The following is a 24,770-nucleotide window of genomic DNA, read 5'->3' as shown; positions in this document are numbered from 1 at the left end:
GAGGCCCAAGCGTTTATTGAATACGAATATCAGTGGGCCCTTCAGCGGTAAAAGAATATTAGGAATGGCCCCGAGTATTGGTGGGAGGAACTATGGAAATATTGAGGTTGGTGGGTAGGAGTGGTATGTATTGCCCTATTTCTTTGGATGTTCCTGTATTCTTGCTGGCATGAACAATATCGTATCTGGTTGGAGAATTGGAGAACCTACCTGTGTATTGGCCAAAGCAGGAAAGAGTCCCCTGGCCTCCCATGCCAACTTTTTCCGTCTAATGACTGAGTGGGGCGCCCACAACCTCTACAATAGGTAGTTACAAATGGCTGAAATGGTAGCCCATTCTGCCAATAAGTCAGAATGTCTGGTATGCACCTTGGCCCCAACAGATGCCACGAGTGGACTACCACTTCTCCCATATCCTGGCTCTCTATGACCTATAGGTCCATCGATCGAAAATGCGGAACCGTAACTGGTCAGCATTTTCTTGATGGAAAGGGGGGAATGAAGGAGTGAGGACCAAGGGTCCACCTGGGTCCTCTTTGGAGAGCCAGGCTGGAGCCATTTTATAAGCTGAAAGCCATCTTAGAAAACAAACTAAAAGCTAAAAAGACATTTCTCTCTCCCCTGCTTGCCCCTGCTCTTTGCAAGAGGATGCGGCCAGGGGATTTTGCTAGTGGTTGAGCTCTTTCTGAGAAACTGTCCGTTTGCTCAGGATGTTTAGCCCACCACAAAGTTCTAAACCGAGCAACCTGTTAAAAACCACAGAAAGAGGCGGGGGTCAAGGAGCATTTACGGGAAACCAGTAAATAGGTCAGAAAGATTTTAAACTCGCAGCGCCACCTAGTGGATAATGCAACTTGGAACCGAAAGGCCACCATCAATTCTTTAATTGGTAGAGCTTTTAATGAATATGTATAAAGAGGAATGTGTAAGGGGTGGGTCAAGGGTTGAACTGTGCTTTTGCCAAAAGGTATAAAAGTTGTCTGCATCTGACTGACGGGGGGCATTCTCTCATTTTTCCTGAATGCACCCCTTTGCTTTATTTGTCTGACAAATTAAACCAAAGTCAATAAAACTTGTGTTTTAAAAATATTGCTGCCTGGATTTTTCCATTCTGGTCTAGATTCTGAAGTCTCTAACATTTCCCTACTGTTTTTTAAAAGATACAGTAGAGTCCAAAATATCATTTAATCTTCTCATGCATACTGATCTAGGATACTTTTTTCTAATATAGATTCTTCTTCCCTGCCCTCAGAGGGTGTGGGGGGGGGAAGCCTTGGATCAGAGTTTCACAAAGAAACAGCACTTATTTATATACATCAGAAACATATATCTGCTTTGAACTAGATAATCAGTATTTCCCTCCCATGATCTTCCCCATGGAGATAAAAAAATATATACCATTTTAGGAAATATGGCTTTATTTTCTGCTAAAACTAGATCAAAATGTTTCATAGATAAAAATAACATTTCTTGGGGCTTTCTGTTTTGCGCCTTTGTTGCCAGATGCTGCATAAAGAATTAATAGAAAACCTGTCTAAAAGAAGTTTTCAGAAGTTTTCGTGGAGTGGGCTTTTTTCTTCTCTGAACAATTTATGATTTATTTATTTTCCTTTTTGGGGGTGGGGGAAACCACCAACATTTGCCTGCTGTAGGATCCATCTAATGAAGTCAAAACACTGTTTTCAGAACTCTCATTTCAGAAAAACTTATGAGGAAGAAACATATGCTCTCATCAGGCTCCCTGAAGCTTTCCTTCCTGTGTGGAAAGATTTCTTCATATCCAAAGTAAAATGGGGAAGTATGAAACAGGGCCTAGCACTGGGATTGCGCTAAGAAACAAAACAGAAGAAACAGCGTAACAAAAGTTACCTGTAGTTTTTTTTCCTTCAAGAAGTAACTCACAGCCATATTGCCATCACATTTTCCCCTAACTGTAGTTTCCAGACTATCTTCAAGGGCAGCCCTATGTAGAACACATTAAAAAAGTAAAGGGACCACTGACCGACTCAGGTTGTGGCGCTCATCTTGCTTTATTGGCCGAGGGAGCCGGAGTACAGCTTCCGGGTCATGTGGCCAGCATGACTAACCCACTTCTGGCGAACCAGAGCAGTGCACGGAAACGCCGTTTACCTTCCCGCCGGAGCGGTACCTATTTATCTACTTGTACTTTGACATGCTTTTGAACTGCTAGATTGGCAGGAGCAGGGACTGAGCAACGGGAGCTCACCCCGTTAGTAATTATTGACACTCAACAACAAAAAATTAGTTCCGTCCAAAGAGGTTCTGTGCATTGCTTTGAGAGGGCAGGGCGGAGTCTGTGGATAGCAAAGAGGTTGTGCACATTCATGCATATAATAGATCTAGGAGAGTATCAGTGTTTTATTTTCCCCAGAAAAGGTTTTACGAAAAATCATGTTTTCCCCCAGTCAATGAGACGACAAAATAAAATTAAGAAAACTTTGTTCTCAAAAACAGTGCCTGGGGCTGAATTTCTGTGCTATAGAAGGTTGTGGGAGATCAAGACATTGAAAAGAAATTGCATTTTTTCACCTGCAGAAGCTGGTAAAATCTACAGCAAAAACCTCTTTTATAGTTAACCTGTAATTACTTCCAAACAGTAACACAGACCTGAGTAAGTGCTCCCAGACAAAGCCCTCCAGCAATTGCTGGCAAGGCTCTGCGCTTCCTTTTCACAGATTATTTGGGGCCATTTCTTAAGGGGTCCTTCAGACCAAGGCTGATACCAGGTTTAAGGAGACATAACGGCAGGTGCCGTCCGGTGGGCACCACACATCACCCTTGTGCCCTTCCAAACTTGCTTTAGAAGAAGATGAATGTCGACAGGTGGAGGTGGCAGAAACAGGGACAGGTGGCAATGCTGGAATCAGTGCAGCTCCAGCCTTGCAGTGCTCCCTCAGCAGTGAAAATAAGCACCAGCTGCTGTCATCTTCATCAACCCCAGTGCCCCTGGACTCTGCCCTAATGTAGAGAACATTGAGGGCAGAGCCTCAAGGTATTGGGGATAATGATGACAGCAGCTGCAGCCATCTGTCCCGGCGTGTCTCATCACACTTCTTAGGCAATTGAATGATAATAATTAAGGGGTGGTGTCAGTGACAGTAGGCCAATCCAGGGCCTAGGGGTCCCAACATTTGCCCCACAATGCCAGGTACTGATGCCAAGCCTGCGTCAGACATGCATCTACCATCACATCAGTGGGCATGATGAGATTGTGATTATGGGAGGGCTTTGGACACATGCTGTGAGGTATAGGCACAGCTAGGATGGAGTTGAGTCCTCAGAGGTTCTTCTGATGACCCTGGGTCAGTTATCTAAGTGTTGGCTCCAGCACTGCCTGCATCAGCTGCCTCAATGTCTGGCACTTTTCCAGCAGAGGGGAGGAGAAAGGATTAGCTCTTCGTTTCTATTCAGGCTACTTCTTCCTAGTGTCAATCAAGCAGGGAGAACAACTTTCTTATCGGCTCTCACCCCCATTTTTTAAAAAATGAAATCCTAAGCAGGCTTACAAGTAAATGCCACAAAATAATACATGCAAGGTAGTCAACTTCTGAGCAGGCTTAATCTGCTTTGGCCTCCTTTTTTAGTTATGTATCTGTTCTTAAAGTTTCTCAAGGGAATATGAATCTTGAGGAATTTTGTCGTGGTGTGACAGATCCCTCATTAAGTTTTTTTTTAATGCTTAAACATTATTTAAGGGGTTTTTTTGCCTTGGGGCACAGTAAAAGGAAAGCTAATGGGGTCCTTTTTGTCTTTGTTTTTAATTAGGAAATATTGATCGTGGGAGATTTGAGGGGGAAAGGTGCAGCAACCTATGAATTTTAGGAAACTGCTATTCCCAGGGCTTGGGCCTGGAATCTTGTAAGTATTTAGCTGGAAAGTTTTGTAAGTGTGCACACTTCCTGCAATTTCCAGTAACATGCTAAAAGTAACAAAGCAGCAGTGCCATTTCAGCGGGGGTGGGGTCACCTGTACAGGCTCCCTTCTTTCAGTGATGATTTGAATTGTAGCTAAGATTTGAGGTCAGGGCGTCCACACAGAGTGTCCCCCATGGATACAGCTGTATAAAAGAAGTCATGGCTGGCCTGGCTTGACAGGGATAGCAATTAATTTCTGGTGGCAATTTGTATGCCTAAACACTCATATAAACTTCTCCCACACTGTCTGGGAAGCCATCATGGGCACATAGGACCAGATATTATTTCCTCCTTTGGCCCTTGTTCTCCACACAGATCAGCCGCTGAAAGGGATTGTAGAAGAAGATTAATTGGGCTTGTTCTAGTTTTTAAAATAAAAACCAGGAATATCTTGGTTACATCTGCCACCATGACCTTGCAAAAGCTGAGCTATAGAGGAAACAGCATCTTGATACTTAGGGCTGCCAATGAAGGGGTGAAAAAAAAATACATTATCATTAAAGCCGGAAGCATATTTGCTAGTATTTAACAAATCATGTGCTTCATTTAAATACTGTTGCCAGTAGCCAAATATATTAAATCCACCTCATTAGGCATTAAATCAATGGAGTTAAAAATTAAATGACAGGGGCTTGTTTTAGTTTATGTCAAGGTATATTTCTACAAGCACAGTTAAGTACCAAAGTCTCCCCATTTTAGATCATTACAGAAATGACAAGGCGCTTGGATAGCCTGGAGGAACAAAGCTGAAATTCCAACTAGGGACTGGGGAGAAATTCAATTCAGTTCACAGTTAAAGATGAACCTACCTAATTTTCACTTTCCTAAATAATATACGAATTAAAAACGCACCCAGCATTCAAATTTCTACAAACTTTACTTGGATGGGGAACAGTGTTGCAATGTGTTCAAAAAGGCATATACTGGAGCCCAGTGTGCATAAAAATGCACACATAAGTGAAAGTAACATACAAAGTAACATTAGGAAAAACTGGATTGCAAAATGTGTAATTTGGGAGAAATTTGCAGGAAAATGCTGGTGAATTCTCATTAGGACTGATGTGGAAATATAGAGAACTGAACTTAGACTCAGCTAGACTGGTAAAGAAAAGGCAATTTATATGCATTGTATGTGTGATATAACATTGTGCCACTGGATGGCGACATGGAGTCCTGTTTTTCTCTACCTGTTTTCCCCGTTTAAATTTTTTGTTGTTGTTGTTGTTTAGTCGTTTAGTCGTGTCCGACTCTTCGTGACCCCATGGACCAGAAAACGCCAGGCACCTCTGTCCTCCACTGCCTCCCACAGTTTGGTCAAACTCATACGCTTTAAACTGAAACTCTTCTTTGATGTTTCTAGATCCAGCCTAAGACTCCTCTGAGAGAAGCCAAAATCGACAACTTTGCCCACCGCTAGCTCTATGAGAAAGTTAGCGGAAATGTCGGGAAGGTGAGGGACAGAAGGGTTGTCTACCCCAATAAAGGAACTCCATAGAGGGCCCATTTGTAGGCTTCCCCAGTGGCATGGGAGCCACTTTCCTGAAGTAAGACTGCATACCCCACAACTATCCCAGAGAAATTGGGACATCCTGTTTTCTCACACGAGGGCATGGCGACCATTTTGGCTGCCACAATTCACACCAAGATCTTGCCCTGAAAAGGACACAATATAATGTTGGAAGATTGGGAAAGGCTGTGGAAGAAAGGGGTTAAGTTTACTGCATGTACTGTATTAAAAGAAAATATTATGAAAATGATGTATAGATGGTACTTAACCCCGGTGAAATTAGCAAAGATCTATCATACAAATGATAATGTTGGAAATGTAAAGAAAAAGAAGGTACCTTTTATCATATGTGGTGGACATGTCCCAAGGTGAAAGACTTCTGGGAAAAGATTTATAATGAGTTGAAAAAAATGTTGAAAAATACATTTGTTAAGAAACCAGAGGCCTTTCTACTTGGAATATTAGGACTGGAATTGCCCAAAAAAGATGTTAGACTGTTTTTGTATGCCACTACAGCGGCAAGACTTTTTTTAGCCCAAAACTGGAAGAAATACCAACTGGAAGAAATACCAACAATAGAACAATAGCAGATGAAGATGTTGGACTTTTTGGAGCTGGCTGACCTGACTGGAAGAATCCACGACTAGAAGGAAGAGGAGACACAAGAGGATTGGAAGAAATTTAAAGAATATCTAGCTAAATATTGTGATATAAGATAAATAGAAAATTCTTGGAAGTAATAAATAGGCTTAGGGGTAGCATAAGAATGTGTGGTAGTAAATATTAAGGATTAGAATATTAATAAAGGATAAGAGGTTAGTAAATGAAAGGAGTTAATATCATTAGAAATATGAATTAGGATAACTGTTATACAGGTGATATAATGAAATACAGTTAGAGGGGATTCGTGGAAGTCAGTTATCAATATAATGAGAATTAGGAATTTGAAGAAACAATTTTTCTATGTGTTTTGTTCATAGTATGTAATGTGTTTTACTTTGTTGTGTGTTTTTTTATGTCGTTTTGTGATAAATGTGGAAAATCAATAGAAGAAATGGGGGGGGGGAGATCTTGCCCTGAAAAAAGTGCTCCCCCCAACAAAAAGTTTTTTTTTTCAGGGCCACTATGCAGAACCCCAAAACACAAGTGCACATTTTGGGCTCCATGATCTCCCATGGGTCATGTGACTCATGCAAGTGCACGGGCAGGAAGATGCAGATCCCCGTTTGGGGATTCAAGAAGTTGGAGGGTATGAGATCTCATAATGCTATGGTGTTTTGTGTGTGTGTGTGTGCGCGCGCGTGCGTGCGGCGTGCGTGCGCGCGCCATATGAGCCCCCTCTTCATGCATTTGCCTGAATACATGAGGGTTACAAGTGTGTAGAGGGGCAGGAGATGCATGGAGGCCCTGTTCCAAATGTATTCAGGCATGCAGTCTTCTCTCAGACCATTGTGCTTCTGCAGGAGACTTTGACATGTGTGTTTCTGAATGTTTGACTGAATGTGCTTAGAAGCCTCCCTTGTGATCTGGAAACCCAATATGCAAAAAACCTCAAACCGGATTAACGAAAGAATTAAACCATAAATGTATTAGTAAAAACAGTGGGAAACAACTAATTAAAACATTCAAATAATAATTTAAATCACCTAAAAACAGAATGAAATGCATGTAAACATTCCACAAATCTGGGTAGGCTTGTCTAAACAAAAATATTTCTAAGTAGCTGCTGAAAGTGGAGGCCCAATGTCAATATCAAAGTTATGGAGTGGGTTAAGGAGATCTCACAAGTCAACTGGTCCCAAGTTTCTAAGGCCTTTCTTTGTCAATAGTAAAGTCTTGAGCTTGGCATGGAACTTATGCAGGCAGCTGAAGAGCACTATTAGGTATAGTTCCTCTCTCCTCACCTTGCCTTCCCAAGTGCTGCTCACCCTGCCTCAAGGCTAGTTGCTGGCTACCATAGAAGCAAAAAGCCTTTTGTGTATCTCAGCACCTGATTATTTTCTTAACATCTGTATCCATGAAGTCATTCTTAAAAAGGAAGGTAGTAAAGCAATGCAATACCAGCCCCTGCAGTTAATGGGAATAGTGGCCTGGAGAGCCGCTGCCAGTCAGAACTAGACTAGATAGCCTGATTCAGTATAAGGCAGCTTTTAATATGTACACCTATGGAAATTCAGAGGAGGTCTATCCTGCCTCTTTGCTACTTAAGGGATCTAGAGCTGGTACACTCGAAATACATACACATACACTGAAGCAATGGAGGGAGAAGTGACAATTTATATAGAAGAAATACCTGTTTGAAATAAACAGCTTGCTCAGCACATTGGGGGTTTCGTTCCTCAGAATAGGGCTCTAGGTTTTTGTTTTTTTTCCTTTCGACAAACTATTGCCACATTTTGCTGACGCTCGAGGACTTCAGTCCTTGCAGGTCAGTACTACTCAAGAGGGTATATAACTAACTTTGATTGCCCTTGACGTGTTTGGCATGTCATCCATCACTGAGCTTAAAGGGTGCAATACAACATAATACAGGCTTTCAGCCATCAGTGGAAACAGCAGCAGCAAGGAAAGCATGCAACAAGCTTTAAATATAAAAATGTAAGTGTAAAATATGCCTAACATCACATGAAGTTAAAAACATGATTAGCAGTCAGACTGGGTGACATACAATGATGTGGAATAGAAATCTGCACATGCAATTAGATTTCTATAACTTCTCTTCCATCCTGCCCCACCGTGTTGCCCCAAATATCTGTTCCAGAGGGTCACCCAACCAGGGATAGGCAAATCTGTTAATTCTGGCTTTTCCCCATTTCTTAATTTTTCCTCAGCCTTAAATTCAATTCTCCCACATTTTCACATCAGTTTGTTCTTTAAAAAAAAATATTCATGAAAATCCATCAACATTTTATTTTTACTGTTATTTAATATGATGCCTTTAGACTAAGAAAGCTCACAAGGCATCTCACAAAGAATAACCCACAGAAACAAAATTCAAGTGCAAAAAACACAACATTCAAAAATCCAAGACAACAAAATCTTAACATTTCAAAAGAAGTGCCAATTTCTCCTAATAAACATGTTTGTGTGCAGTTTTGTGATCTTCACTAATTTATGCATCTCTCTGCACATTTTGCCCTAGTATATAGAGTTTTTTTTACAGATTACTTGGCAGGAGAACAGCACTGCAAAATTCAGAGAAGTGTCTTTCAAAAGATGGCTGTTGTTTTGGTCTGTGTATTGTTTTCAATACAAACTGAATCAGAGTTCTCCTTCATCTCAACCCCTAACCATACAAATCAGATTTTGGGGCTGCACAGGAGGCTGGGTGGGAGGGGAGCAAGGCAAACCCTCCTTGCACAAGTGAATGCCTGCATGCACTAAGTTGACTCTCACCAATGGTGTGTTCATAATCAAATGCCAGGTACAGGTGGACTGTTATCAGTATTACAGTGCAATCTCCACAAAATTCCTACTCCACACAGCTATTAAGGGGGGAAAGCTTCCTTTGGTGCCAGTGTGGTTTTCGCCCTCAGGCTAACTGGCACATAATGGTTGGGATTTCCATGCAGAGGGATTGCTCAAAACCTTCTTCCTTGTTGCAGCTATCCTGATAACCATCTCCCCCCGTCAACTTGGTATTTAATTTTTTAAAAAAAACAACAACACATATGCTGTGATTGCAAATCAGATTGTTAACATCCTGTTAGGCCTGTAGATGAGAATCAAACTTGTGTGGAGCTTTCAAGGCTTGCTTGTGATTTAACACAGCTAGTATTCCTACCATGGATAGATGCTCAACATCTGAGCCTCACACCAACTCCTTAGCGGAACCTTATCTAGTTTGGCCGTCAGTCAGCTATTCTTCCAAGCTCTGCTAACATTCTTACAGCACAATCCTAAGCAGGTTTACTCAGAAGTTAGTCTCAGAATTCAATGGAGGTTTACTCAGAAGTTAGTCTCTCGAGTAACCATGTTCCAGAATTCAGCCTTATTCTTCTCACACAAGCAGAACAGAACATATTAAAGTTCCTTATTCGGAGTCCATCTAGCCCAATGGCATCTATGCTACCTGCAAGGATGTCTTCACAGAGTAAGGGAGCAATCTTAAGCTGCTATGTATTCATTAAAAAAACAAAACCCTGAAATACTGGGAATTGAAGCAAAGACCTAATAAGGAGTTTGCAAGGATTTTCTGCTGAGTTCCCCTCATATATGAAGTCACTTTCAGTCTATGATTCAACAGCTCCAAAGGTTAACAAACTCAATGTATGCATAGATGGAAGAGACAACACAGGTAGAGAGAGAGGATAAAAAAAAGGTTACCTTTGTATTTCCTACATAGAACAAATGCTAAATTTCAATATTCTTCAAAAGGGCGCAATTGAATTGATCTTACATCATTCCCTAAGTGAAATAAGGCTGATGGTACCATATAGATATTTCAACGCATTAGCATTTTTGTCGGTTGATGAGAAAGCGTTTCATACAAAACCTCATATGATCAGCAAAACATGAACACTGCTAACTTATTGCCTGTCTTGATTTTCATTTTCTATTCAAAGCTCTGAATTATTAATCTCCTTCTAAGTCAACTGATGTAATTTCTTTTCAGAGGAAAACAAAATGCTTTGCAGAAAAAATTCTGAAAGACTTTCATCAGAGATCTAAAGCACCAAATCGGCTAATCAGTCCCGTTAAGGAGGAGAGAGGGGAAAGGTTAGCAAAGTAACAACATGATACACCCTTGTCAAAATCAAGCTGTGGCTCAAAGCATCTGGAGGGTCAAAGGTTCCCATCCATGTAGACAAGCATTATGTTTCAAACAATGGCTGAGCGTGTTATGGCATCAATACCCCTCACCTGTCTCCAGCATTTGGTATTCATAGGTAAACTTGGTAAGGCCCTTCTCTGAACCCAGAGGTTTCACTGACAAAAGCTATCCTCCACAAAGTTGTCAAATCCTTTTTTAAAAAGCTGTCTTCATTAGCCAGTGCCTGGTGAAGAAATATCTGAACATATGAAGATAGACCAACAATCCATTAAGGATAGTGAGACAGGTTTTACCTTTGCAGAAGCTATGTTGATTCTTTTTCAGCAAGACTTATTTGTCTACCAGCTTAATATTTTTCCTTTTAATAATGCTTTCTGCTAAATTACCAGCACCAGATTATTACTTTTTAAATGTGGTCTGCATTGGCCACTTTCCTGTACAGGTACTTAGGCCAGTCTTTAGGACAAGCTTTCATCAAAATAACAATTGCATATTTGAGTTAAGAACTCTCAACTTCCATCTTACCTGCTTTCTCCCAGTTCCCTTCTATTTCTCTTTGCGCCACCAACTCTTTCTTGCTCTGAGCTTCATTCCCCCCTGACTTTGCTACTTGCTTTTCACTGTTCTTTCTCCCTCTTTCTCCACTCCATACTTCCTGGCCAGTCTCACATGTGCCAGCTTCTGAGGTCCTCCAACAGCTGTCTCTAATCACCTCCAGGTGCTGAGAGCCCTTCATCAGGAAGAATGAAGAGACAAGCCATTGCAATGGCAAGTGAGGCCTGCAACAAAATGTTGCAGTGTGGAGTGCTCTGGGTTTCAGTCAGTAAGCAATGCTTTCCTTCTTGTGTGTGGATGTTGAAGTTTCAGGTAATGAAGGATGCCCACACTGAGAATGAGTTTGCTATTATATAGTGTTTCATATAACAATTTGCAAAGAACAGGAGAAAATAGAATGACATTCTATAGGATTTCACACACTGCTTTAGAGGAAAAGAGAATGTATTTCTTGTTTACTGCTAAATGCTAATTATTCCATGGAAATAACAGCTGTGCCAACAGCCAAATTGCTTTAAAAATGCAGGGTTGAGTTCTGCATTCCAATTAATGTTTAGATTAGACAACATGTGGGAACTTCCTCTGCAAAATTAACTTTCACATATTAGAATTATTTTACCTTCCCCTAAAATGCTTTGCTTGAGCAGAACTGTCCAAATGCAATATTTAAGCAATAACTAGTTATAAACTCACACACAAAGATGCACAACATCTTTGGAAATTTCATTACCCCTCAGATTTGCTACAGCTCTTTTGCCTGAGCAGGACCCTATGAATGTAGCTTGGATTTTCCTTTAGATGAGAAGGGAGGGCAAATCAAGTTCAGATGCACTCATCTGATTGTAGACTCAGGAAGAGGTACAACAAAGCTAGTAAGCAGATGAAGGACTCCAGCTAGGGTGATTTAAAACTGTGCTTAGAACTGAATTGGCGATTTATTTTTAGGGAAATGCTCATCACTCTGATGGGTGGGTGTGTGCGGAGAGAGTGACAATGAAGCCTTATTGGAGTTCACCGATTGGGTCTGCGTTGCTCCGGGACAGGAGGAAGGAAGTCAAAATGACACCGAGTTGGTTCAAAGAAAGAGTTTTATTCTGCTCTCCGGATAGCAGAAGGCACTTGCGTGATCAAGTCCACAGCAAGTCGAAAGAAATGACAGGTTTCATGCAGTTTATATATCCTCCAGGCACCCTCTCACTCCTCCCCTAGGAGCCCAACCACGTCGGCCTATGTACACAGGTTGACATCACATATGTTCCTGCTCTGGTACTCTCAACCATAAAAGGATCTTCCTTCCTGTACTTCTGACCATAAAAGGATCTTCCTCTTCCTACTCTTATCTGGGAAGAGGTAATCATCTCCGGGAAAAACGCTCTGGCGTTTATTCCCAGACCTGGGTTTGTGTGTCAGAGTGTGTCCAGGACATAAGATATAGCACAGACGTGTCTTCTCTCTGTTCTGTTCTACTACCGCTACAGTGAAGGCCATAGTTGCCGTCACAACGGATAAAGGAGCGGGCTCTGAGCACTTGTCTATACAGCCGGGCTTTAGTTTATGCATTGAGCTCAGAGCTCAAATTAATGGATTTTAGCTAAGGAAAAATAGGAATTTTGGTGCAGTTTAAAACTGCCTGCACAGTCCATTTTTGGGTTTTGGAAACCCATTCCTTCAACTATACATCCAGAAAACCCAAAGGGGTTTGTGTACTGTGCAAACTGAACTATTCAGGTCAGGGGTGTAGGATAGATTTTCCTGCCATGCTGCAAAAGTTATTCCAAGTGCACTTTTGCCCATAGGAGGCCATTAACTTAGTTGAGGGGAATGAAAGAACACTTTGGGGTGCCATTAAAACTGGGAGTTCTCTAGAGAACTCAACTTTTGAAGATCTAAAGAAAAAAAATTCCTTCCAGTAGCAAATCTAGACTTCTAAGCAGGCGTTTGCACTGTTGCTCTTTGAGCCACTCTCTATCTCGATTAAACTGTTAATTTTGAAAGAAAATGGGAGGAAATGAGATCACACTGTAAATTTACATAACCTCTTATCTTCATTTGCAGAGTCCCATCTTGGAGTCTTTCTATGGTCATGCTAGACTGCAGTAGACTGTTGGGAGCCAGCTTGCATATATCTGTATCTGTCTATAATGTTTATTCCCCACACTTCCTCTGAGGAGATCCAGTACAATATTCATACAGTACATAGGCAGTCTCCCATCCAGGCACAACAGCTTAGCTTCAGCAGCAGAACTGCCTTGTATGTCACCAAACTATACTCTGCTCTTTTCCTCTCAATGCACCATAACCAGGTCCCCAAATGTCCCATCCTCACCCAACTATCTTAGGACATTAAAGGTGTTGCCTTTAATGGAGCAATGGAAATGGAGGCAAATTATTTCATCTCACAGGAGGAAATTATACAATTCCAAAAAACAAACAAACGTGAAGTGTGATTAAAAAAAACCACATGCAGAATATGAAGTGTGCCCTTTAAATACCAATTCCTAATTGCAGTGATGTGAATATGAAAATCAATGGTGTATGTTTATGAATTAGGCATTTCATTAAAATTGCCTTGATGTAAATAGCACAATCAGGTCTCTTATCAAGACTGATCGTCAATTTCCATTCTGGTATTTGTTAATAATAACTGACAAAATACCAGAGACCTTCTACGGCTGTAAGCATCATGGTAATGATGACTTTTTGGCAGATACTCAGATGCTAAACCCCAGATCGTTGGTGATAGATTAATGTTGGATGTGACGAGAATAAAAGGAAGTCATTTGATAAGCAGTAGAGAACATAATATGTATTACATCCAGTCACAGCTAAATATAACTTGCTATTGAAAATGCTTTTGCCCTATCACCCTCCTAGTCATTCCCTATCTACGTCATACTATTAATTTAATAGTAAATTGTAAATTCAGGAAGAATCAATATCATTATTGTTTGAGTGAGCTAGAATTGTTGCAGTTTCTGAAAGCTCAGGTATCAATATCCTTAGATAAGCCAGGAATTTCATTTTATGTATGTATGACATTGGGCAGGATCTGAAACATGGGGAGACCCCCACATGGGGCCCTGAGGTGATGGATCACCCCCTGTCATGGCTCAAGTGGGGCCAGACCTCACAGCTCTCACCTCGTTGGCTGCAAGGTCCCTGATGCATGAGCTACACCATGTTGGTCCTTCCCTCTGGTTAACTCTCATGGGCAGCATACCTCAGCAGGAATGCTTGAAAGGGTTTTCTTCAAACAGAATTCCGAAGTGGAAAACAGATCCGTACCACATTGCAAAGTAAATCCCTGTTACCTTGCTGTAATCAATAACGCTGTGGCCTTCTCACCCCCCATGTTCTGGTCTTACTCGGAACCAACCCTTGCCTTTTGGAGCAGCCTAATGCACCTGCCCCTCAGCGGCTCTGCATAGGGGCCTTTGCATAGGAGATTTGCCATTTCATTTTCCCAGCAGTTGTTCACTATCAGCAGTATTGAGATTCCTTCCTATGTCACCAGCATCATTGGAAATGCTGCAGTCTGGCTTCTTCTCGGGCTGCTTTGGCAAGATCAGAAGACCAAGCTCTCACGATGTCATACACTGGACACATATTGTAGCTTTGCCAACGTATATTTTAGATTGTCAATACGGCATTTGCTGTATTCACTGTAACATCTTAGCAGAATCCTTTCAGCCACCTGCAAAACGGCGTTCTTTTATGCTTTTCAAAAGGTACCTGCCAGTATGGTGTAGTGGTTAAGAGTGGTAGTCTCGTAATCTGGGGAACCAGGTTCGCGTCTCCGCTCCTCCACATGCAGCTGCTGGGTGACCTTGGGCCAGTCACACTTCTTCTCTCAGCCCCACTCACCTCACAGAGTGTTTGTTGTGGGGGAGGAAGGGAAAGGAGAATGTTAGCCACTTTGAAACTCCTTAAAGGGAGTGAAAGGCGGGATATCAAATCCAAACTCCTCCTCCTCCTCCTCTTCTTCTTCTTCTTCTTCTTCTTCTTCTTTTTGGAGGATCTGGTGTTATTGAGCTATTCCCACCAAACCTTTTGCTTTGTCTCAGTGAACCAGGAAGCACTGGGCATTCTACTGATTAAAGAAGCCAGGAGGAGTACAAAGCACAATGAGAAACATTCATTGTCTTTTATTCAAGATTGGAGATTTCTCTTTTGTTTCTTCAGTGCAAAGACCCATATGTAGCAAACTTGAAGAACCAACACACTACTGAAGAAAAACTTATGTACCTTTAGCATTCACCTTTAGTAGGTTCTCAGCACCAGTATTGGTCAGTGAGAAGAGCATAATCATGAACGCTATGGGCCGAAACTTTGTGACCAGAATAGAGAGATGATATCTGTGCATGTGCAAAGCACTTTTGTATGCACATAGGAAAGGTGGCCAATTATTCATTCCAGCAGCTTTGTGGTTCAACTAAGCCTTTTTGGCCACAATGGCTAATATACAGTTTTATAGAACAAGGTTCCATTTTTAAAGGGACAAAACTACATTGAGGATGGAAAGCTCAACCATTTTGTTTTGAATCCCAAATGAGCCCATTCTCTCCTAAAAAGCTTACTATATGAAATGAATGGTGGATTGGAACCTCTTCGACCTGTTTATGTTCTCCTGTGCCATGTGCTACTAGTAATGGGATTGCGTGAGTTTTATATTAGAAATTAAGAAATGCATCCACACAGCAGTGACTGGCAGGTACCTTTTGAAAGTATATATTTTCAAAGTACAATGCAGAAAGAATCAAACACAAAAACAAAACAGTAGAATCTGGTAGAATTCAACCACAAAAGGGGATAAGAAAAGAGGGAGATCAGGACATACAGTGACAATTTTTGTGAGCTAAAAAAAGTCTAGGAGTTTGGTATATTCCCTGTTTGGCCCTTAGACATCCCCCAAAGAGCTCTTTGGGAGGTGCAGGGGGCTGCAACCAGAGAAGACTTGCTCATTAAGTGGTTAAGATCCTCATCTGTGTGGAGAACAACATCTAAGATAGTGGAATGTGGTTGTCACCTTAACGGTCTCCCCACTTATGGTGTACTTAATGGCAATTCACATACCCTTTCTTTGTTGCTGCCAACCTTTGCATTTCACCTTTAAGGTGCTCACAGTCTTTGCACATGAGGCAGAATGATTAATAGCTGCTATTGATTTTTTCCCCCACAACCAGAATGAGGAAATATAGTAACATGAAGCAGAAAAGAGCAAAGCGAAGTGCCTCAGAATGCTTTTCCTTCGGGAAGGGGGTAGCTGGAGTGAGGGGGGGCTCTTTCGGAATGTCAGTGAGTTTGCAAATATTAACAATCTCTGCACACATTTCTCTCTAAAGGTGACAAATGTTTCCATTTCCATTTCTGCTTGCTACACAAGTTTGAGCACATTTACTTGGAAATTGATCAAATCCAGCAGAAAGATGGGAAGTAACAGTTCATTTTACTTCTGTACTTTTCCTTATCTATATAGATCATGATATGAGACATGTCATCAAATTGTAAGGAATAATAGTACAGATACACAGGTAATTTTTCAAAGCCATGTGATAATTAGAAGGCAATTCCTATTCTGCCAATGGGGCATTTTTCACTAAACATGTCCCCGTAAAGCTCTAAATGGCCATTAATTAATGTTTAACTGGTTCTTAATGGCAATGAAGTCTTCTCTCGCTGATGCTTCCACATTAAAATTAGACTGAGACTTGCTCTGTGGAATGGAAAGGAGCATCATTGTTGATCTGGCAGCAGCATTAATTATTCTGATGTCTTAATTCAACGATATCGGAGAGCAGCAAAGTGAGATACCATCATCAGTTTGAGGAAGATATACGTCAATATATTAGATGTGCACCAGAACGAAAGTCAGATAGAGATTAAAATCAAGAAGCATCGGAATTCATTTTGTATTTGAATCAAACTGCATTTGCAGAATTACCAGCAAGAGGCAGCTGAAATGTGCTCTCTAACCAGAGGCAAATCATCTTAGGCTAGGCAGAAGAATCATCATTGCTCAGAGATCTATCACACACAGTATTGTTCAAGGAGACAGCAGTTCACCTAACAAATGCTGTCTCCCTACTTCTGGGTGCTCTGCAGCGCCCTCTGGGCATTATGAACGTTAAAAGTAGGACATCATGTATCCATATAGTTAGCAAAACCATTCCTTAACCCTTCCTCAGCGTTAAAAACCATGAGTGTAAATCCACCCCTAGTCTGGATTGACTGCATTGAAGTGCCTTATTTCTCTCCAGCTGGCAAAACATGGACCTGACAGCTAAAGATGTGGTACATACCCAGGCAATTGCTCCATTTTGCTCTTTTGTCCGACCGGTCCTAAACGTTTCCAGTCTCATAGAAGAAATATTTAGCTACTGAGCTACACTGCTAAACCTAGATTCTTGTTTGCGAGATGCAATGTGTAAATGTGTTTACCGTACTTTACAAATATGCCCTGTGGCATTTTAGAACAATATATCTAATACCGTTCTAATAACATTAAACACATCAGTGTAGATCCAGCCTAGAATTACACAGGCCATTTAGGTTTGAGGATGTTGCTGATTTGCTTTGTAATAGATTCCCGAAGGGAAGCCTGTATGCCAGCATACTTTCATTTTACAATCGATTGCCAAAGCTTAGCCTGTGTGATGACATATAGTTCATGAGCCTTAGTCATTGCCACGGTTCAAGGAAGCCTTGATCTGGGATTTGTATCCTTGATGCAGTGAATGGGCTCCATTTTGCCCCTGTGAAGGATCTGATTCTTCTAGAACAGATAACCTTGCAGCAAAGTACCTGGAACACTGTTAAATCTCCCAATTTGTGTGATTTAAACCCCCCCCCAAAAAAAAACCCTGACATTCAACATGAAACACGGCACACAGGGAAGATTGACAGTGTTTGCCACTCATAACCTTCAGTTCTTTACAACAGTTTTGTGACTGAACATCAGTTGCATTTTCACTATATCTGCCATTTCGAAAGATACTGACAGTATGAATTTGTTCAATCTAACAAAAAACCATACCTTAGTCAAAGAAAATAGCATCACTTTAGAGATTTCTTCCTCTCAGTGCTGGTACATCAGTCAGTTCAATCTAGTAGATCAGGATTAGTCAATGTGGTGTTCCCCATGTGTTATTCAACTCCAACTCCCATCCAGTCCCAGTCAGGGATGATAGGAGTTGTAGTCTTACGTGGAAGTACACTACTTGGTTGGATACCAGCTTTTGCTCAGGCACTGCCTTGTGGTACTTTGCATGTTAAAGAACACAGCAAATTCACTTCTGGACGCATCCTCCCTCCCTCCATTACTGGAGTGAAAACACACCACAGGGAAGCTGAAGCTGCAACATAGCTCAGTCAGCAGAGCATGAGGCTCTTAATCTCAGGGTTGTGGGTTCAAGCCCCATGTTAGGCAAAAGATTCTTGCATTGTGGGAGGTTGGACTAGATGACCCTTCATAGTCCCTTCCAACTCTACAATTCAATTTTATGTAAGCCAAAATGTAGGCTTAATGTTTTTGTTTTAAGTTGTTTTCACTGTAATGCTGATTCTTTACAGTGTACCCTGAGAATTTGTTGAAGGGCAAGGGCATAAATCTTTAAAATAAATTAATAAATAAACGAATGCCAGTATGCTCTCCACAGCATATTTTGACAGTAAGCACACAATGGAATAAATGCACGTAGCCGCTTAACACATTTCAAGGTTAACTTGAGAAACGAAAAAGGAGCTTCTCTGATCTGGCTTGTAGCCAAACAACACATTACAGTAGACATGGAGGGGGTTCCAGCAGGCCCTTCCTGTTTTGCTTTTTCAATTCCTTCTCCATATTGGGAAGCTTCACTTTCTGTGATGTGACTAGTTATGTCATGAATTTCCCTACTCACCCACCCACAACTAATGGCGGTCAGTTAGTGGCCTTGCACTCACGGAAGGAATTTTGACGTAGGTGAGGCCTCTGCTAATGGAAGAGGCCATTCTTGGCAATTTCCCTTCCCTGCTGCTACCCACAGCAGCACCCCCAAGAAATCTGCTCCAGAGAGTTTGGTAATCTTCCCTAACAGGGAGGGAGGTGGAGTCTACAAGGTGGAATCAGGGGAGTGAAAGAGCAAAAATGGCCTCCCTTCGTCTTCCATCAGTGGAACCATCCGCTGGTTCAAAAGCCCTTCTCCATTAGTGCAAAGGACCCAGCTGGATTTACCCCAAAGGTACAACGCTACACCACATCCCAGATATGAGAAAAGACACATTATGAGAAGGAAGCAGTGACTACATTTCAGGAAGGCTCTGTTCACTTGCAGCCACATGTCTGCTGCAGTTTGGTTTGCTAAAACATACGTACCTTGAAGACCACATTTAGCAGAAGGGCATGGTTGGAATATTAAAATAAAGAATGTTTCAACATCTGGGGGAGGAAATGATTTTCAAAAGTTGCTGTTTGGCCTTACACGAAAACCTTTCAAGGAATAACTAGACAAAGCCTGCCCTCTAGAGAGCATTGCCTTTTCCAAGCTCTCTCACATTCAGTGACTAGTGAAGAACTAAGGAGCTTTTTCAATAAACTGCAGAAGCAGACCTGTAGTTCAAAGTCTCAGAGGTTAAAGGGAAAATGAATTAGCATGTCTGAATAAAGAGTAATCAATAAGCCAATAGCTAATATTAAGCACAGGACACACTAACTTTGGGGGAGGGGCCTTGGGAAATATGGACTCTTCCTCAAAAAGGAATTGCTTGTGTTTAGGCCAGATTTCCTCCTGCAGTGCCATATCTATTAAAAATCACAGCAAAGGATGAATGTCTATAGTGCCTTCCCTTGGTGTAGCAACGCAAGTCTTCCCAAGACACTTCAGTGCTTGAAGCAGAATATTCAGATGCTGTCTCCTATGAAATCTTCACAATAAACACTAAAAAAATTAACAGCAAAACAAAAAATTCTATCCCACAACACTAATTATGAATATGGGAAAGCGTTGGGGATAGCATATGCAGCAGAAGAGGGTGTGTTTGTGGCAAAATTTGCACTGGGGCTAAATCTGTGTCAGGGCTCACTCCCAGAATATATTTCAGAATGGTACTAAAAAGTGTTGCTGCTACTCACCATTGCCCCCACCCACCACCACTCCAGCTGCTTTCTCTCATTTCTTTGCCAAATATTAATTAATTAATTGAAATTTCTATCTCACGATCTCTGCCAAAAAGAGAACACTCAAAGCTGCGTAATGTGCAATAAACACAAACAATTACAATAAAAACATCCCCCAAACACTATGAGAAACAAACAGCCGGCATGAAATGCAGCCAAAGATTCCAGGTTACGTCCCAACAGAGAAAGGCACCAGCTCCAGCTTAACCGGCAAGACATGCTTTCTGGAACAGCTACATCTTAACTAAGTGTGGAGAGGTCCATGGAGATGCCTCCAGCTGGGCTTTGCTTGGCTGCATTTCCACAATGGCAGTGTGTCACCACAGAGAAAGTACAGATTTGCATCCTTCCCATTCACATTTCTGTGAAAGACACAGGGCCGTGCATCCACTACAGTGGTACCTCGGGTTAATAACTTAATTTATTCTGGAGGTCCATTCTTAACCTGAAACTGTTCTTAACCTGAGGTACCACTTTAGCTAATGGGGCCTCCCACTGCCGCCACGCGATTTCTGTTCTCACCCTGAAGCAAAGTTCTTAACCCGAGGTACTATTTCTGGGTTAGCGGAGTCTGTAACCTGAAGCGTCTGTAACCTGAGATACCACTGTATAGATCTGAAGAAACCAGGAGGTACACAGACCCTCCAAGTGTCCCTGTTTTCCAGAGACAGTCCCGGATTTACAGACACCGTCCCGGCTTCTGATTTGATCCTGGAATGTCCCACTTTTCCTTAGGACGTCCTTATTTCCATTGGAGAAATATTGGAGGGTATGGAGTTATATGACCCACAAGCCAAGGAGATAAGTAAGCATACAACCTTTAGAAGACATCTGAAGACAGCCCTGCATAGGGGAGTTTTTTAACATTTAATGTTTTATTATGTTTTCATATATGTTGGAAGAAACCAAGAGTGACTGGGGCAACCTAGTCAGATGGGTGGGATAATGATGATGTCCCTATTTTCATCAGAGAAATGTTGGAGGGTATGAGGTACATGCAGGAGATGATGCTACTTAAGGTGTGCAGGTCCCTGACTATAGAGCAGGGTGTGACCCTCCGGATGTTTTTGGACTACAACTCCCAGCGGCCCCAGCAAGCACAGCTAATGGTCAGGGATGAAGGGAGTTGTAGTCCATCAGCATCTGGAGGTCCACAGGCTCCCCACCTATGTGGCAGAGGACCTCCACCTCTGCTATTTACATCTTCAAAGGGCACTATGAGTCTGGAGGCAGGGAAGGCCATCTCTGATTTTGGTACTGAGTGTGGTGAAGAGAATTCTGGGAGGAAGGGTAAAAAGATTCAGAGCAAGATTCAGAGCAAGTTCCAACTGAGAAACTCAACACTGATGTCACATCCACAATATCCATTTCAAGTACCCTTACACCACTTTATAGTCATGGCTTTCCCCCCGCCCCACAAAACCCCTGGAAACTGTACTTTACCCGTCACAATTCCCTGCAACCTTAACAAACTGAAGTTCCCAGGATTTGGGGAGGAGAGCTATGGCTGTTAAAGTGTTGTTGTTGTTGTTATTTAGTCATTTAGTCATGTCTGACTCTTCGTGACCCCATGGACCAGAGCATGCCAGGCACTCGTGTCTTCCACTGCCACGCGGAGTTTGGTCAGACTCACGTTTGTAGCTTCGAGAACACTGCCCAACCATCTCGTCCTCTGTCGTCCCCTTCTCCTTGTGCCCTCCATCTTTTCCAACATCAGGGTCTTTTCCAGGGGGTCTTCTCTTCTCATGAGGTGGCCAAAGTATTGGAGCCTCAGCTTCAGGATCTGTCATTCCAGTGAGCACTCAGGGCTGATTTCCTTAAGAATGGATACGTTTGACCTTCTTGCAGTCCACGGGGCTCTCAAGAGTCTCCTCCAGCACCATAATTCAAAAGCATCAATTCTTCGGCGATCAGCCTTCTTTATGGGTTAAAGTGGTACAAGAGTTATTTAAATGTATGGGTGTGGATGCAGTCTGAATTGGGGAAAAGCCATGCATTTAAGTTAAAGTTGTTTGAGGGCCACTGCTTAGTGACAGAACACATGTTTTGCCTGCTAAATGAACCAGCTCCCTGGCATCTCCAGTTAAAAAAAAGGATTCAAATAACTGAGGTGTGTGAAAGCTTCCTACCCAAGGGGGAGGCTGCAGCCAGTCACAATAGATGGACACAGAGACTGAGCTGCTATAAAGCAATTTCTGATGTCCCTATCACCTTTTGTTTGGGATGAGATATAACAGCCAAATGTATGAGTTCTCCTGAGGAATAGTCCTGTAGTCTGAAACACTGTGGGGGACTGCCCCACCCTGGTGCCTATATAATGTTCCAAGCTCAAGGATTTTGCCACTTTATAAGCAGCGGGAAATATATTCAGATCACTTAAGGCGAAACGCCGCACTAGAGTGCTGCTTAATTGCACTGAATTCTTAACTCCCACCGTTTATAACGTCACATTGAACTGAGCTGCACACCAGAATTATGGACCGAGGTCCAAGCCCAATGGCATACATGAGGCGTTTTGCCTTCATTATTAAAATGTTTTAGTGTCTTCCCGTAATCTTAATTCATGTCACTAAATGGCATTTCCCAGTAGGCTGAAAAGGCCACCATTGTAAGCGCTGAGGATGCTGTAATTCCAAAATCTCCCACTGTAAGGTGCGGTGACATGAAAACAAACAAACAACAACAACAAAAACCAAGTTGTGCTCAACCAATTTTCATTCTTTCCATCATCATTTGATTTAAAAGCAGGGCACTTAGTGGCCCAGAGTGCAGTTGTTTTCCTGTGGAAAATGTACTTCCCATTTTTATACCTTACTGAGCAAACTTTACTCTTTCATTTCCATGTTTTCAGCCAATTATGAAGGCTGTTCCCTCGCATGATTTTTAAACACTGGAAAGCAAGTTGGTAAACCCAGCACAGATACTGGCTCACTGGGTAACCTTGATTAACAGTACAAGGCTAATCATGTCTACTCAGAAGTCAATCCTGTCAAACTCAGTGGGGTTTACACCCAGGTAAAATGGGTTAGGACTGCAGCCTAAGTCACTGTCACTCAGTCTCGGTGCCCTGCAAATTGCAAAAATGAAATAAATTTCATCTCTCAGAATGTAGATAGAAGCACTTCTAGTTGACAAATCCTACTGTGAGAGCAAGCAAATTGAAGTGTTTTGTAATACATATATATTTGTGAATTCTACCAGAGTTAATGAAGTTGTGGTATCTGTACAAAATGGTCATAAAATGGGTTTTAATCCTATGCACATTTACTTGGGAGGAATCCCTGTTGAAAACAGTGGGACTTACCTCTGTGTAAACATGCATAGAATTATACTCCAAGGCGATTATTGATTTGGCTGTAAAAGGATATGTAACAAATTTGAGTTTGCTTGACAAGACCATTGTGTAGACTCAAACACCTATCTTTCTTCCTTCTCAGGTAGAGTATACTTTGGTGTCTAGTCCCCAGATAATAACTAGAAAGAACCAAGTAGTCCAAAAACAGCCTTTTGAATGTGTTATAAACATGCAACACCAGATGGTACTGTAGAGCAGGAAACTTTTCTATGCAATTTTACATAGCGGGGTTTTTTTTGTTGTTGTTTTTTGCAAATTAAATCATTATATTTCTGACTCATTTATAGCAGTTTTTTCCCCTGTGTGTAGATCCACCCCAGGCAAGGAGCACACATATCATCAGTTTCGGACAGAACCGTCAGTGGCCTGAGATATGTTTGGTCCAGCTGTTCCTCATCTTCCCAAGAACCATGTGCCTTGAAGGCAGGCAGGAGCCCAGGCCAGAGATCACACATATCACTGGCTCCCAATTGACCAGATGGCACTCTGCCACACTTGGTTACCTTAGCAAAGGTGGTATATAAATCAAAGTACTGTAGATAAAGCAATCAATAAATCAATGTGGCTCATCCAGTGGGGCGGAGTCGCAGCAATAGCCTAATAGCACCAGTGTCCTCCAACATTTTTCCCCACTGAGATTCCCTCTCAGCAGTTTACCCACACAGGGCCTATGAATCTCAAGTCAAATTCCTGAATTCCAACGTGGAATTTGAACAAAATGGTTTAGAAGGACATCACTGCTGATGAGTGCATGGTGTCCCTCCCCAGCACTGAGTGCCATCCCAATAGGCAATGTCTGACAGCTCAAACTACTTCTGAAGCAGAGCAGAACACAGAGGGCTCTGAGAATGTATCAGAGACAGGGACGAATACACCTTTCTGCTGTGCTCAGTGATCATCAAGATGGGGCCATCCTTTAAGCACCCGTTCATGCAAATAATCTGGAGGATAGGTACAACTCTAAAGAGCCAGCAGGAGGCTCACATATTTCATGCCAGTCATCAGAATGACTTCCTTAAAATTGATTTGTGGCTTTCCTTTCATGCTTGGCATCATTTATTGCTAAAATTAATTACGCATGGATAAAATGATTTATAGCATTAAAAAATCCTTCAGTAGGATACACAGAGAAGAACCATGGTGGAACAATTTGAGCATCTCCAGAGAACCACTTCAGATGTGGGTTTTCCTGCACTCAGTTTGAAAACGCATGCATACACGACCAATTAAAATTAAAAACATTCATGTTTTTCACATACATCACCATTAAACATCAGGTTCTCAGTGGATATTTATCATCTGTAAAAGGATATAATAAACTATATTTATTCCTTGTTTCTTAACTGATATATATACACGCGCGCACACACATACACATATTTTGCTAAAGCAGCAAATGTCACTTCTGTCATACAAAGGGCAAAATTGCTGCTAACCACTCCTGCTAGCACAGGTCTCCCTTAAGGGAAAAGTTCAATGTTACAGCATCT

At 41.8% G+C, this 24,770-nt stretch overlaps 2 long non-coding RNA genes across 4 annotated transcripts in view; one reads left to right on the top strand and one right to left on the bottom strand.

The window, feature by feature from the left end:
• LOC310845449 overlaps positions 1–10,870 on the top strand; it is a 36,869-nt gene extending 25,999 nt beyond the window's left edge. For all 3 annotated transcript variants that reach the window (XR_014564749.1, XR_014564750.1, XR_014564751.1), the window contains exons 2-3: positions 3,787–3,879; positions 10,058–10,870. This is a non-coding gene — a long non-coding RNA (uncharacterized lncRNA). The remainder of the gene's footprint in view (positions 1–3,786; positions 3,880–10,057) is intronic.
• The window catches only part of LOC310845410, a 722,498-nt gene that overhangs the window by 670,538 nt on the left and 27,190 nt on the right, over positions 1–24,770 (bottom strand). The gene's annotated exons all lie outside the window — the stretch shown is intronic.

Source organism: Podarcis gaigeae (genome assembly GCF_964106915.1).
Source record: "Podarcis gaigeae genome assembly, chromosome: 5".
NCBI classification, from domain to species: Eukaryota; Metazoa; Chordata; class Lepidosauria; order Squamata; family Lacertidae; genus Podarcis; species Podarcis gaigeae.
Note: the sequence above shows the minus strand (reverse complement) of the source record. Positions and strands in the feature narration are given on the sequence as shown.